The sequence below is a fragment of the Pinus tabuliformis genome, chromosome 4_1 (genome assembly GCF_031772625.1).
Source record: "Pinus tabuliformis cultivar Carrire ecotype Pingquan chromosome 4_1, CPIR1, whole genome shotgun sequence".
Taxonomy (NCBI): domain Eukaryota; kingdom Viridiplantae; phylum Streptophyta; class Pinopsida; order Pinales; family Pinaceae; genus Pinus; species Pinus tabuliformis.
Genome location: NC_142303.1, coordinates 58,045,707 through 58,058,312, shown reverse-complemented (window position 1 = coordinate 58,058,312; position 12,606 = coordinate 58,045,707).

The window sequence follows — 12,606 nt, the reverse complement described above, 5'->3', positions numbered from 1 at the left end:
TTTGAGCATGGTCTCGTACATTGCTTTTTCATCCTCTGTCGCTGCACGTTCCATTGTTCACGCTTGTAATTCACATCCACACAAAGACTGCTCTGATACCACTTGATCCAGGTCCGGGTGTGACGAAGGAACCTTCCAAGGCCTTTTACTTTCGTGATGTGTTAAATTGCATTTTTAAAAGAACATAAATGAATACATCTGCATGCTGTAAAGAAGAGGAACATGACAATCATCAGCACATGAAAACATAAGACATTGATAATGGAGTTTGTCCAGGAGGGACTATGTCTCCGGGCCCTGGTGTCAAGATGGTGTAGGCTACTGCATTAAGTGTTGTCAATAGTGATGATGTACATAAGAGGTCACATCGCTATCATACAAGGAAAATTCCCTCATGCAGGAGTGGCTCCAAGAGATGTTCCACTACAAGGAACTCTCACTCAAAAGGACTCCTATCAGTATGACATAAAACTCATGCATGATGATCATTCTGCCAACACGGCATGAAAGGGATCTCAATGCAAACATACATAGAGACAACATGAGTATCCCATCCACATGACGACAAAGGGATCTCGAACAAAACATGATAAATCATGTCAACAAGTACATCACATAGATGGTTCCGCGTCACATCAAGCAGGAATCATGAAGCAAGTATGAAAAGAAGATCCCACATTAAACATCAAACAGGGATTTGTGTAGCACAATACATAGCAACACGTTGCATATACCTCACATCTAGGGGCCATCTGAAGAAAAGGATAACAAGCTACTGAAGTTGTTCTTGCCATCGATCTCACAACTCCGAATCTCATGAAATGGATGCTCGCACATGAATGTTGACAACTGCACTCCCCTTAGAAAAGTGGCCAAAAAATAGAATTCACAAATGTAAAATCTGAACTCACCATCAGATTTGTGGTGTTGAATAGTCCACAATCGACTGTCAAATTTCTGAATTTTGAGAAAGTGGAAATCTGGGGCTCAAGGAATATTTTAGATTCCCCCTAAATTCCTCAAGATTCCCTCCTCTGGGTCCTCTGCAAATCGGCTAGTCAGATCAGGAAACTAAATGCGCCATTGGGTTCGTGTCACCAAGAGGTGTAAGATCGACATAAAATTTGTCCAATTTGGACACTGCAAAAATTTCACCCTCTTGGAAATTTCGCTCAGTCATGGTTCCACCTGCATAAAAAATAATTAAAAAAATATTCTGCCTCGTTTTCCGTGCCCACTGCTGGTTCCCCCATCCTCCCCAACACACTGGGAAAATCAAGGTTTATATTAAATCCCAGGATGTTTAACCCATGTGGGGTTGGTTCACGCAATGGTTAAATATAAGTGTTGGTTGAGGAGGGGTTGAGTGGTCAAACACTGCCCCTCCCATTTTAATGCATCGTTGGTTTTAAAAACATGCGAGCCATTACATATATTTATGGTTTGTAAAAATTACTATTGGGGGTCAAGTCTGCATTAGGCGGCCCACCCCCACACCTTCCGTAACCATTGGCACACATTAAATGGGTTGACCGTTCATGGTGGCTGCCTCAACTTAATTGACAAAGGTTTTGCGTGTTCATTGGTTGGCCACGGTTTGGCATTACATGTGGTATTGGTGTGTTATATAAGGTCACCCGGTGGGGGCCAGCCCACGTGGGTTGGGCGGGTTCGATCCCCAACGGCCTCGCACTTTCCCCACAACATATAGTTATGGTTGGGGGTGTGGACTGGGTCCACCGAAGGTGGCTTGTGCCCACCCCATTTAATATTGTGGTGTTTGGATGGAGGGCTCGGCGGGGTGATGGCCACTAAGCCAACCTTAAAATTTAAATTTTTGTTAAGGTTTGCGGGGGCAGACGGGGGTCACAGCCTGTTGGCCCATTAAATGTAATATAATTTGGGGTCCCAGTGGGGGTGGTGGGGTCATGGCCTGCCACCCATTTAATATATTTTTTTTGTTAAAAAAAAAACAAATAGGCCATTTTTGAAAATTCAAATTTTGACCATAGGAGACAAATTAATCAGGCCACAAATTTGCCCGAAATCTAGCACAAGTTGGCTGGAATCTGGTGGCCAGATTTTGTCCAATTTGTGGCCTCCTTAAGCCTACCCAGTCACCAAAGTCAACCTGAACTTTGACTGCTCCTAACTTTCACATATGAGCTCAGTTTGACAAACTGTTCACACCACTACGATCAAGACAACGAGATCTACGCTTTGGTCCTAGTTTGAAGTCATTCTGATCATTTTGATTTTCAAGCTTCCATAAGCTGTCTTTGTCTTGTGTGTGTCTCTGGAGACACCTAGATCAAAGAGAAGAGGAGAAACATAGTTTTGTACGATAGTTGCAAGCTAAGGACGAGCCCTTCGAAAAGTTGCAGCGTGACCCATGTGATATAAAAAGTAGTTCTCCGACTTCATGTATGCTTCCTAATGATGAGTTCGCTGTTTTTGAAAATCATACCATAGGAATTAACTTCAAACTGTTGAGGAAAATGGGGTATGAAGGAAAAGGCTTGGGCATTAATGGCCAAGGCATTGTCAACCCCATCAAAGTTGAGGAATTACCCCGTCATGAAGGACTTGGGCATGTCGGAAAGGAAGTTTGGGAATGCGCCATGATCGCCAACGAACCACCAACAACAGATGATGATAAGTCCTCATCAGTTCTTTCAAATCGATAGTGTAGGTAAAGGATGTTGATTTCCTTTCAGTTTCATCTTCACATAGTATTATTTATGTTGGAAATGTGGAGATACCAATTACAGGGACAAACATGAGGCTCCTTACCAGGATGAGCTACAAGGAAGGAGAAGAACTTGGTTTTAATAGCCAAGGCATGACTCAACCATTGGAGGTTGTGCAGAGACCTCAATTTACAGGCTTTGGATACACCAGAGGAGAATGCTCGAAGGTGTCATATGCTTCTGAGACATATTCGAAATCATCAAAGAAAGAGAATGATGGGAACACATCCCCATCATCCCATGGTAGTGCCTATTGCAAGGAAAGAGCTGAGGCAAGCTCTCATCGCCAGAATTAGATTAGGGACAATAAGGAAAGGTATAACAAGTCTCAATATTCGAATGTTCATTTCGATTACAATCATGTTGTTCATGATGGACATAAATAAAGGCATCTAAAAACATGTACCTTTTGTGGATTACATAACCATACATTTGTTGAGTGTTGGAAAAGAATAGAAGCACACAAAAGAATGAGGCATGAAAGACCCTCTCAACAGCAAGCAAAGAAGAAGGTAAAGAAGATCTAGAGGAAGAAGACTTGTTGTAGTCATTGCGACAGAGGTGGCCATCAAAGAGCCACATGTTGGAGGCTCCATCCAGAGCAACGCCTTAAAGACAAATCATTGGTACATGAACCAGTTGAAATAGTCATTCGACAAGCAAAACCACCATAGGGGGATGACCCATTCACATTGATAAGTGGAAAATGGTTTCTAGATATGTTAGCTTGTCATGGTCATGCTTTTGTAAATCATTTGTTGCATTTTAAGATGTAAAATTGATGATGTGTTTTCCATCACTTGTCAAAGCAACAACATTGTTTCGCCTTATTTTTGTAAATCATGTGTTGTAGTGATGATGTGTTTTACATCACTTGTTGAAGCAATAATGATATTTTGGCCTTGTTTTCATAGCTGGGGTATTGTTTCCATTTTGATGTAAACTTGACCACTTAGTATGTGTTATAAACTCGTGGAAAGTATGGGATGCTTGGGTCATTAGTTCGTCATGTAAATTAAGCATGTAATTTGCAAAATTGTACTACAGGTTTGCAGAGGTGGTAGGTGTTGGCTCATCGCTTATAGCTCCAAAGGAAAAAGATGAAGGAGAAGGAAGGGTGACATATCAGATACTTGTAAGTGCAGATAGGGTACAGAGAAGTTGCAGATTATTTTTCATGCTTTTGGAGGATCAAAAGCTCCTCAGTGGGGAGGAGTGATCTAGGTGGCTCCAGACATAGGCAGAAGTCCCAAAGGACTCAAAAAGGGTCAAAATTAAAAGTGGTCAGATTGCTCCCAAACCAACACCAGATTGAAGTGCTCATCGCCTTGATTCCAATGGTGTGATTGACACTCAAATCCGAGCTCATATGAGGGAGAAAGAATTAGTCAAAGTTTTGGTCAAAGTTTCCATGTGGGTGAGGGTTAATGGTCCTCCAAATTGACCGAGTCTCGGACATGGAATCTAGCTCCTAAGGAGCGGGCGAATTTATTGGATACTTAATTTGTCTAATATCCCTTATATTAGACAAAATCCAAAAAAGACCTTATTGTTATAAAAATAAAATATATATATATATCTATCTATATATATATATATGTTGAGGTGGTGGGCCATGACCCCCGCCACCCCCCCAAACCATATCTAAATATATTAAAAAAAATGAATTGTAATGGGCCGACAGGCCGTGACCCCTGCCGTCCCAACCACCACAAATATAACAACGAAAACATTAAATATAGGGTGGGCATGCCACCTCAAGTGGACCCAGCCCACACCCCCACCATATCTCACATATATTGTAAGGGTAATATGGGAGCCTGAAGGGTATCGAACCCGCGTCGGCCACGTAGGCCGGCCCGCCACCATGCAGCGGCCCCATTTAACACAACTAAAATGGTATGCCAACAAAACCATGCTCCAATCATAACACTTGTTATAACCATTCAAACCATGCCTCTATTTAAATAAAAAAACACAATGGTTATGCACCATTACGGGGATTCATACCTTGATCTCTGCCAGCTTAGCAATCTTCGCCATCGTTGAGCCATAAGGCTTTACCTTGATGGCTCTGCCCAACAACATGTACATAAACCCGACATTCATTTGCATGGGAAAAAAAGGAGGCTGAACATAATGGGGAGAGAGCCAACAAGACAGAGGTGTCGCGAACAGAGTTCTGTACAACGGAACCATGACTTGTAGTGCTAAGGTGGAACCATGATTTGCACATATTTCAAGGCAGAATATTCTTTGATGCCTGAAGATTCTCTAGGGAGGTAAAAATTAATTTTATTAGAATGTAATCAAGTTTACAATCATTTTTCTTAGATTTTCATAGGGAACACAATGGCAAGGTTGGATTCACCTTTTGAGCAGTAGATTTTCATATTCCCAGCAGAGTAGAATCTTCAAGAATCTTGAGGGAATCTTCGAGATTCCTTGGAGGCTAAACAGGGAAAATTTTAAGAACCCCCCCCTAAATTTATAAATATAATAAATGGGCGAATCTCCATGGTATATAGGAAAAATGGAAGGCGATTTTATCAATAATATAATATGTATATATAATTTTTTGGCGAATCTCTCACCAGGCATGGCGAATATTTTACTCAATTATAAAATCTTGTAAGATCTTAGCAAGTCTTTCACTAAATAATAAAACTTTGTAAAGTCCTAGTGAATCTTAGCATAGGCTACATGCTGGTTTAATTCCCCCATTTAAATAGGCTACATTCTAGGTGAATACCATGGGTCAATACCATGTGCCATTTTGGTGAATACCATGGGTCAATACCATGTGCCATTTGTATTTTTATTAATTCTAATATTAGGGTTAATAATGGTTTTTTGCATGGTATTAATAACAATCTAGTCCATGGTATTTGTCCCATAGTATTTTGGCCATAGGTTTCACCTAAATATAACCCATTTTTTGAGTGTTCGTAAATATAAGGTGACTTATGGAGTAAATATAAAAACATGTTTTATTTGTTTACCATACCTCTTGTTTATTTATATTTTTATTAATTTACCATACCTCTTTTAGAAATATGGTATTTGGCCCATAGGATTCACTTAAATAAAACCTCTTTCTTGAGCCTTCATAAATAGAACGAGGGTTATGGACTAAATATTAAAAGAGGTTTTATTTATTTACGATACATCTAGTTTATTTATATTTTTATTTATTTACCATACCTTTTGAGTAAGTATAAAAAGACGTTTTATTTATTTACCATACCTCCAGTTTACTTATATTTTTATTTTTTTACACCCTTACATGTATATAAGGTGACTTATGGAGTAAACATAAAAAATGTTTTATTTATTTACCATACCTCTCATTTATTTATATTTTTATTAATTTACCATACCTCTTTTATAAATGTGGTATTTGGCCCATAGGATTCACTTAAATAAAACCTATTCTTGAAAATGGGCGAATGGATTCACTTAAATAAAACCTATTCTTGAAAATGGGCGAATGGAAGGTTGTAAGTCCTAATTTCAAGGGCTAAATTTACCTTTTTTACCCTCTCCCTTAAAATAAGGTGGGCTATTTGAGGTGATTTGTAAAAATGTACTATGATACAAAATATTCGCCCACTAAAAATTTAAAACCCCTTAATTTCGCCAAAGGGCGAACATTCGCCCCTAAAATTATCCTTGAGGCTAAATTTTCCCAGATTCAAAATGCAGCCAACTTTATATTCATTCTTCTCAGAATTTCACAAGCATCTCAATGGCGAGATTAGTCTACTGATTTGAGCAACAGATCTTCAGATGACCCAGAGGAGGGAATCTTTGAGGAATCTAGGGGGAATCTAAAAGATTCCTGTAGCCCTAGATTTGCACTTTGTCAGAATTTAGAAATTTGATAGTTGATTTTACACTATTCAATGCCACGAATCAGATGGAATAATTAGATTTTCCATTTGATCATTCCATTTTTCGGCCACTTTTCAAAGTGGAGTGCAGGTGTTAGCATTCAATGTGCGAGCAGTCATTTCCATGATATTCGATGCCACGAGATTGATGGTATAGCTAGATCCAGTAGTTTATCATCCTCTTCTTCAAATAACTCCTTGATGTGAGGTATATGCAGTGTGATCATGTACTTCTTTGTCTTTTTGCTTGAGATGCATTGTGTTGTATAGATCCCTGTTTAATGTTTGATTTGGGATCTTGTTTTTTTTTTGTTCTTGATGTGAGATGTACTTATTGTTATGTTTTGATTGAGATCCCTTTGTTTCCATGTTGACAGGATACTCATATGTCACCATGTATGTTTGAATTGAGATCCCTTTGATGCCATGTTTGCGGGATGCTAATTATTATCATACGTGAAATTATGTCATGCTGATAGGATTCCTTTTGTGAATGAGAATTCCTGTAGCAGAACATCTTGTGGAGCCACTCCTGCGTGAGGGAATATTCCTTGCATGATAGAGAAAACACATTCATGTACATCATCACTCTTTCCAGCACTTAATGCAGTGGCCTACACCATCTTGACACCGGGGCCTGGAGATGTAGTCCACACTGGACGAGCTCCGCTATCAACGTCTTGTGTTTTATATGACTGATTCTTGTCATGTTCCCTCTTCTTTACAACATGCATGTGTGTTCCTTTATGCTATTTTAAATTCGATTCTAACAACATCACAGAAGTAAAATATCTTGGTTAAATCTGGGAGTTGATTCAACTCGGATCACTAATGGTGCACCCTGCTAAGATTTCTATCATTGTGAACTTGCCTCCACCTAAGACAGTAAGACATCTTCGTACTATGTTGGGACATACTAGGTATTACAGGAAGTTAATCAAGGGGTATGTTAAGATCACTGCACCTATGGAGAAGTTATTGAAGAAGGATGTAACTTTTCAGTGGAATGAAGAATTTCAGAAGAGCCTCGACATATTAAAAGAAAAAATAATAGTTTCACCTATACTAGTGTTCCCTAATTGGAAGAAGGAATTCCATGTCCATGTGGATGCCTCTTGTATAGCTTTGGGAGTGGTAGCGACACAGCCTGGTGTAGGATAGATTGATCATCCTATAGCTTTTGCAAGTATAAAGTTATTTAAAGAAGAAAATAATTACACCACTACAGAAAGCGAAGGACTGGCCATGGTATATGCTTTGCATAAGTTTAGACACTATTTGTTGGGGTCACACTTTAAAATGTTTACAGATCATTCTACACTAAATTATTTGGTTAATAAGCCTATCTTAGGAGGAAATATTTGTAGATGGTTATTGTTATTCCAAGAATATGACTTTGAGATCATTGTTAAACCAAGGAGACTTAATGTGGGACCTGGCCATCTATCAAGACTAGAAATAGGAGAAGAACCAACTAGCATAGAGGATAATCTCCCTAATGGATAGTTATTTTCCATCAGAGTGGCAGATGACCATTTCACAGATTTCATTTAGTTTTTGAACACGGGAATGGCTCATTCAGAGTATACTACGCAACAAAAGAAAGAATTAATGGTTAAGGCAACTGAATTTTCATTAATAGAAGGATATTTATATAAGATGGGACCATATGAGATACTACACAGAAATGTTCATGAACATGAAATACAAATGATTAAGAAAAGGCTCATGGGGGTGCAGTTGGTGGACACTATGTGGGAAAATCTACTACGCAGAATATTTCGAGAGCAAGATTGTGGTGATGTGGAGTATTGCCAAGCCTGTGATGTGGGTAAAATAATAGGGAAGCCTTCCAAAAGAGATGATATGTCATTGGTACCACAAGTTAAATTGCATACCTTTGATAAGTGGGCCATTTATTTTGTTGGACCCATCAACCCACTTGGAAAGACGACTGGTGCAAGGTACATAATTACAATGATTGATTACTTGATAAGATGGGCCAAAGCACAACCAATAAGGGAATACTGTGAAGTTTATTTTTGAGTACATATTGTCTATATTTGGATGTCCAAATATTTTGATGAGTGACCAAGGTTCGCACTTCCTAAATAATACTATTGAAGCATTGACTGAGGAATTCCAAGTTTATCATCAGAAGAGTACCCCTTATCATCCTCAAGACAATGGAACAATAGAAGAATTTAATAATATTATGAAGAATGAACTTATTAAGCTATGCAATGTGAATAAAAATGACTGGGACCTTAGAATTCCAACAGTGTTATGGGCTTATAGGACCACATGCAAAAATTTGACATGTCAGACACCCTTCATGTTAGTTTATGGGCAAGAAGTTATGATGACCATGGAGTACATTGTGCCTATATTGAGGATTTCAGCTTTTACAGATACAACAGACCCTTATATAATGGAGGAAATAATGTCACAATTTCTTTCTTTGGAGGAAGATATATTTATAGTAGGATTCCATCATCAAATACATAAAGCAAGAGAAAAGTACTAGCATGATAGACATATTAAGCAGAAGAAGTTCTAGGTAGGATACCTTATCCCCTTTATGATAATAAGTTTGTAAAATTTCGAGGAAAATTCAAGATGCATTGGTTGGGCCCATACATTATCAAGCACATTATTGATGGAGGAGCAGTTCAATTAGAAAAGTTAAATGGAGAATTGGTTCAAGGAAGAGTAAATGGAAATAGCTTGAAGCTGTACAGGGACAACCCTACCCCTACATCTTTGCTTTGAAGAAAAAAGAAGAGTCTTAGTGCCACCTGAAATTGAATGTGGGCACTGGATTATAAACTATGCTGCAGAGACATCTTTGACGTAGGAAAATTACTTCGCTACACTCTGGATTATGTTGATGTTCATAGGAGTCACAATGTAAGAGGGGTTTCTCGCTACAATATGGGATGCATTGAAGTTCACTGAAAAAATATGATCGTTAGAAAGGAAATTTTTTGTTGAAAGTCGTGGAAAGATGCATTTATGAGGACAGATTGACTGAATCTAGCGATAGATATGAAATTAATGAACACAATATGAGCTAATAATGGGGTTATAAATTTAGATTTGTTATGAAAATTCATGTCATACCCAGATTTGGCACTTTTCTATCCTAAGAGTTCAAATATTTCTATTGCGGACAAGTGTCAGAAATTTTCACATGGATGCCTTGACATTTGAAGAATTTATTCATATATTTAGTGAGAAGGGCTTAACCAGATTCATGGAAGTAGCATCAGCTGATATTCCTGCAGTAGCATCACCACTCACAGTAGCATCATCACATACGCATCAGAAATCCTCATGAAATAAAATGGCAAAATAACAGAGAACAAAGAACAAACAGGAAAAGATACCTATTGAGCCTTAGAAAGAGCTTGAACGGGTGAGAGATAGTGAGGAAGAAGTAGAGAAAGTGAAAATGTAAATGGATGGCATAGCGTTTGCGTCACCTCTCCCACCATATATTCCACCAAGCAAACCAGATGCAAAACTAGTGAAAGAGTCAAAGGATGCGAAGTATTGCACCTTCACACCTGTATTACCGATGTTACTATGATTTCCTAGAGAAACCCTTGGGAATATTGTGCAACTGAAGTTCAAAGACTATGATTTCAATGTAGAAAGAAATGTTTGCAGTTTGCACCAGATATATACTTAAAACAAGTACACTACCCTAAGAAAGGTGTGAGAAGTTTAGAACCACAACACTGGGTGGTTGGATTGGCGTAGTTAAGCTTGATGAATATGTGGAATGTGTCACACTTTGGTAGAAGTCCAGGAAGCACAGCTTGTGTGAGACAACTTCTCATGCTTCTGCATGATGGATGCCTATGGATGGGGAAGAGGATCCCTATCGACCCAATACTAATATGGAGAATCACAAGATTTCCTTATCAAGATCAAAAACCTGCAGAGGAGTTTGATGGGAAAGATCATGATAGAGCTATAGCAAAAAACATGAGGACGAAGTTTGGACTGGAAAAAGGGAAGAAAGGTTATGATATCAACTCAATCAATGACCATGAGTTTAATTCATAGCACATATATTGGCTAGAAAAATCATGAGGAAGTGTCGAGCTAGTGAATTCCCTGCACCGGTAGTTTCATTAGTTGTGCAGTGCACTAATGGGGTTCAGTACAACTAGGTCGCATATCTTTGCCAAGAGTTTTAAGACGACTGTTGTGAGGCTCAGGAGAAACGTACTCCATTTCACTATGCATGGTTAATTTTGATAATTGCAATTCTTGCATAGAGAGAGCTAGAAGATTCATAGTTCCCTTCGATAGCCTCGGATGTTTGTGAAGTTGCGCGATATGCCTCGCTGGTGTACCACTAAACTGGCGCGAGCACAGGATAACAATTTTTTTTTTTTATATCATATAGACTTACACATGTTGGTGAACTAGCACCCTCTCATTTTACCAAACCTATACAAGAAGTATATATCTATTGCGAATTTTAAGGCTGACTTCCATAAAATTTACATACAGACTCGCAAGGACACAAAGATGACATGGCATCCCCTGCAATATTTAGTGACACAAGATGATCTCCTAGCACATATACAACAATGGCTCGTGGAGTGGATCACTGCACTGGAGACATAGACAGAGCATACTCTGCCAGAGGAGGACACGACGCAGTTCAAGGAAGCGAGTGAGAAGGATAAGGATGAGAAAGAATCAGAACAAGAGGAGAAATGCAATGAGGGTCACCAAGATCCTCCTAAAGGTGATGAGCAGTATAAAGAGTCTGAAAAGACAAAGATAAACCAAGTTGTCACAGAGAAGAGGAAGGTACGCGCTGAAGTTGCCACAAGAAGAAAAAAGAAGTAGAAGGTAGACAAGACAAAGGACATAACACCAATGGTCCTCACTGATGGGGACTTGGACCAGATTGGGGATAGAATTCAGGAAGCAATGGTGGAATCATGGAAAAAATTAGAAGATCGCTACGCTACACTTCTAACAGGTGTTAAGGAGTCCATTTTTGAACTAAAGATATTGGCACAGATGGTCAGACATCCAATACAGGTAGAGGAAAATCTTGGAGAGGAAAGACCAATAGAGCCTACAGTTTGTTAGAGTTGGTCTAGTCATCCCTCCATCAGAGATCAAAACTCTTTTTGCATTTCATGTTTAGGTGTCCCATCTTGCTCGATCAGTTGCATCCTGTTAGGAGCATGCCATAAATCTTTCGGAAGGGCATTTGTCATTCATCCCCCTCATGCTTTTCACTGTTGGCTCAGGTCTGTCCTGTTATCACTCAAGTTGTCCTTAAAGCTCCTTAAAGGATACGGTCGAGGTAACCACAAACCAATCTTTGGACTGCAGGTCCTAGCCTCCCTACAATCAGAGAGGGCTCTCTCTTTATGATTTAGCTTTTTTTTGGGTTGATTTTTAGGCTAGTTATGATTTTCTTGGGTTTTGTTTTGATTTTGGTGGGATGGAGGATTCTTTCAAACAGAGTTGGGATGCATAGTGTGAGAAGTTCAAACCATTGGGCATGGAGTCGTGGATTAGGCTTGTTGTTGCGTTTTCTTGGTCACAAGAGGAATACAGAGCAGGATAGCTACACATAAAACAATATCAAGCTAGAATAAGGATGGAATGAAGGTCAGTGAATGAAAGGCAACTAAGTAGCTCTCATTATGCTAACAGAGGGAAGGTGAATGAACATTTATATAGGAGCAGTCAAGGATTCCTAAACAACATTCATATATGAAGGAACTAGCGTAAATATGAGCAAATCTGTATTCATATTCAGGACTAATTCAGAGGAAAACATAGATAAATCACAGAAATTGAGAACATAATACAACTAAGTGAGGTCTGAACTATTCTTTCTTTCTGCTATTTAGATAGTGAAACAATGATGGCATAAACACATATAAACTGTAAACAGAGATAAGAAACACTTATTGGGC